This window comes from Manis pentadactyla, chromosome 1 (genome assembly GCF_030020395.1).
Source record: "Manis pentadactyla isolate mManPen7 chromosome 1, mManPen7.hap1, whole genome shotgun sequence".
In the NCBI taxonomy this organism is placed as follows: Eukaryota; Metazoa; Chordata; class Mammalia; order Pholidota; family Manidae; genus Manis; species Manis pentadactyla.
In genome coordinates this window covers 108,327,324-108,331,708 of record NC_080019.1, presented here as the reverse complement: position 1 = coordinate 108,331,708, position 4,385 = coordinate 108,327,324, and the positions used below count along the sequence as shown (strand labels likewise).

At 41.6% G+C, this 4,385-nt stretch overlaps 1 long non-coding RNA gene across 1 annotated transcript; it reads right to left on the bottom strand.

Moving 5' to 3' along the window:
• Positions 1–1,242: 1,242 nt before the first annotated feature.
• On the bottom strand, positions 1,243–3,829 carry LOC130680034 (uncharacterized). Its single transcript, XR_008993104.1, has 3 exons — positions 3,760–3,829; positions 1,532–1,639; positions 1,243–1,314 (listed from the first exon to the last, which is right to left on the bottom strand). It is a non-coding gene; the product is annotated as an uncharacterized LOC130680034 (long non-coding RNA).
• Between the last annotated feature and the right edge of the window lie 556 nt (positions 3,830–4,385).

Below are 4,385 nucleotides of genomic sequence, written 5' to 3'. Positions count from 1 at the left end.
ATTATCTTTCTATTAAAATTTTGACCCAGTGCTTAGAAAGGATGTCTCAAAATTCTTTCATGTACTTTTTCCTGCACCCCCTCTCAATGGAGAGAGCTAGAGAATCTTTAAAGGAAGAAAATTAAACTCTTACCCCCTTCCACTTGAAACAAACTGACTGTGGTAACTGCATTTTACCTTAATAGTAAATAAGTAAAAATGACCCAGATATTGCCTTAAATAAGGTGGAATTCATACAAGTGTGGTCAGTGGCAGTAAGTGGGTAGCTCTAGATCTGTATACAGACTCCCTCATTTTCTAGCTGTGTGACCTTGGCAATTTCTGCTTTCTGGTTTGTAAGGCATAATACCACTGGCCATATGTGATGGTAACAATTAAACAACATGTAAATTCATTGGTGTATATTAGGTCCATACTAAATACTAGCTCTTATAACTTTCAAAATAATTTTTTCACTTAATTAAAAGGAGGGACTGGAAGGAAGAGCAAATTGGGGAACACTCTAGAAACCTCTCAGAAGGCAGTTTTCCCCATTTCCATGACATCTATTGAGCTATGTGTGTCAACGGGGGGAGTGTGAGGGCCCTTCCCAGGGAGCTCGGCGTTGCCAGCCGCAGCAAGGAGAAGCCATGGAAGCTGCCCCTTTCCTCCCCAGGGCATTGTGGACCCACATGCAGCTTTGCCTCTCCTGGACTCAAATAGAAAGGAGGCCTCTGCTCATTCTTTCATTTTATGGCATCAAATTTGTAGCATGTGTCTGGATTAACTTTTATGAGCCCTTAGAATATATCATTTACTAAGTTGTGAAGGGCAACCAGGTTGCCTGACTTCTCGCACACCAGGTTGGTGAGATAGCACTGAGCATTTCCGGGTGAATGAATGACCGAAATGAAAAACTCCTCCCAGCCCTTTGCTGAGCCATGTCACCTGGGGTGTTACTCTGCTTATATTACTGGGCCACAGAAAGGCTTTACAGGCCAGCTCTTAGAGTATGCACACCCTTCCGCTGCCATGTCTCCCACTTTGGAGAAGGGCATGTTTAAGGCACACAGCTGTCCAAAGAGGAATGATTACTTCATAAAACAGGCATCTCACCCTAAGTTTGGTTTTTGTAACAGAAGAATAAACACACACTTTGTGGAGATTAGCAATAACACAATATTGTGTTCTGGCTAGAGGTCCAAGTCCAATCTCTTTTGCTCAGAAGTACTTCCCTTGGATCATGAACACTGAGTTTACCTGGTGTAAGGGCGTTCTCTCAGGCTCTGGGCCAATCCGGAGTGTGCCTGGAAAGCAAACTTCCTTCCGCAAGAGCTGAAGGGAGATACATATATATATTTACTATAATTATTTCCCCCCCTTTCCAATTTCGACCTTTGTCTTCTGTTATTTTGAAACAATGTATGAACAAGGTACAAATGTACTTTGTTTCATTCTATTAGGCACATGAAAATACCTGAAATTTTTAGTTCTGTGTCAAAATCTGATGTGGGCCAGGCCTCAGGAAATACTTCCACAAGCATTTGCTTACATTTTGTTCACCACATGCATCTCCTCCACAAAAGGTGGACTCTTCAGAGGCACAGTCACCATTTTATTTCTCTTTAAGCTATGACAATACCTGGCATGATCAGGGGCTCTGTAAATGACCAGTGAATAAAAGAATAAAGGTTAATGTAGAGATAATTACAATACCTTTCCAAATGAATTCCTTATTCCCAGTCTTTCCCTTCCATATCACTCAATGTTGCATGGCTAGCTCCCTCATCTCCAAATATTTCACTTCATCATTCAGAAATCCTGCCTGGCTTCCGTTTGCCTATGCAGACAGGGCCTAACACTTTAGACCAGCAATCAGGCCATATAAACCTTTTCCAATATAATATTTCTGCAATTTCCTTCACATTTCCTGGGCATGTACCAGATGTACCCACTCCATCCTCATAACCCTGTGTACCCCTACATGCCCCCAGTATAAGCTGTTCTGTTCTACACATCCAAATTCTGCCTTGCTGGGGCTTAAGCCCTAGCTAAAAGAGGCCCTCAATGCATAGCAAACAATCATGGAAGTTTGGGAAATTAATTTCTTCTCTTGTGTTATATACTCTTCAAGTATAGGGCTATGTGCAGCAACAGCCTGCATGATTTAAGAAGAGCTCTGACTGGTTAAACTGTGTAAAGTGTGGTTGTAGGAATAGCTTCTATAGCAGTAGGGTCCTTGACAGAAACAGATCCAACAGGACATGTATGTCTCTGGGTGTACACACGTGTGTGTGTGTGTGTGTGTGTGTGTGTGTGTGTGTGTGTGTTCACATAGAGAAAGTGAGAGAGATTTATCTTACGGAATCAGATCATGCAACTGTGGAAGCTTGGAAAATCCAAAACTTGAGGACAGGCCAAAGACCCCAGGGAAGTGTCCCAAGGCAGTCCTAAGGGGGCCAGACTTTGTTCTGTTCAGGCCTTCAACTGAGGGATGAGGCCTACACAGGTTAAAGAGGGGTATTTGCTTTAACTGTTTGAATGTTGACCTTGTCCAAAAACACCTTCAAAGAAACATATAGAACAATGTTTTACCAACTCTCTTGGCCTTGTGGCCCAACCAGTTTGACACATAAAATTAACCATTATGTCTTCTAAACTCCTAATACAGTGACCTCACACTACCACATTACCAGCCACTAAAGGGGGCGTTTCTATTGACTATTGGAATTTTCTCACTTTTATTCTAGAGCCATTGTCAAAACTAGCACCATGGGTATTAGGTTCCTCACATAAATACGGGCACAGAAATGCAGAGTGTTTGGGGAAATGGGTGGGGTGGAAGTTCCCCTTAACACAGATGAAATATGTCCTTGCTTTTGAGAACAATACTAAGATAAATAAAAGGAACTGATTACAGAAAATTCAAATAGAATAAGTCACTAAGCTCCAAATGAACAGATCTCTGGTTCTGCAATTGCAAACTCCTCTACAGCTGTGTAGGCCTGGCTACACCTGATACCTGCCTGGGAAGCAAATAATTCTTACCCAAACTATTCCTCTTTTTAATCCCAACTTGTTGCCTTCCCTTCGCACACCTTTTCTCACCCCTCCTCCCTCCTGGAAGAGGGGTAAGGAACGTGCAGGCAGGCCTCCCTGAGAAGGCTGGGAGGAGGGTAAAGCCCAGCTGAAACCTTCATCCTGATCTCACTAACAATCATCATATCAGGAAATTGTCCAGGCACAGAGACACCTCTCCTTCTCTGGGTTATGAGTTATTTTCTCAAAGCTCTCTTCTAACAGTTCTATCCTTTAAATAGGAGTTTAAGAACAAACTTGTGCCATGTTTACGCCAGGCCCAAATAAAAAGACCATGGTTTACCTTCTTTTGGTGTGAGATGGGGAAGATTTGGCCTCCTTAATAATAATTACCTATATAGTTTACATTAATATACAGTCATTCTGCTGAAGTCGTTGAGAAAAATTTAGCTACTGTAGATTGGGGGTCCTGTTGACTGACAGGCCACCAGTGCATAATAGGGACTACATACCTACCAAATTATCTGCCTAATACATCTTTTCTAAAAATAGACTCCCCCCACCCCTACTCTCACAACTCCTCCTCATCTACATTGGTCCACAGGAGCCACCATATGTATCCATTAGGGCCCTGAACCCTGGATATTGTCCATTCATCCACAGGTCAGCACCAGACTTAAGCTGAGCCCCAGTTCTTCTTTGTGGCTTGTGGCCTTGGAACGAAGTATGAGTCGAACTTACCAGTGGCTCCATATTCAGATTTAAAACTCAGATGCTTCTGGTAAGGATGTCTTCTACCAAGTAGATAAAGCCAGACTGAAATGAGAGAGAATGAAGCACATGAGATTGAGAAGACTCCTGACCAACTTCTAGAGCCTGGCTCAAAGTGTACATAATCCAGCTCTATCTGTGCTCTTCCTGTGTCTTGATTATTCGACATTTTCTAGAAATATACAAAAAAAGGCTCCCAGTATCCTTCCAATATATTGCTCTTCTCATATAAAAGAGTTTATGTTGGAGTTTCTAACATTTGCAACCAAAAGGACCCAAAATGTGGCACAGTTCAGTACCACTTTGTGTACTGATAACAGCATTATCTGATTACTGGGAAGACTAAGTGAGATGATTAATGTAGAAATGCTTTGTCATCTATGAAACTCGATGTATGGATATGATTTTACTCTAGTCCTTATATTCAATTAACTGTGAATAAAAACTTCTGCTTTAAGACGAAAAGGTTTGTCATGCTTCACCACTTTCTTACTTTTTCATACTTTTTGTAATATGTTATCATTTTTTGTGATCTTAAGGGTTACCTAATGTGAAGCCATCTTTAGATTAATAGAACTCAGAACACAAAAGCAATG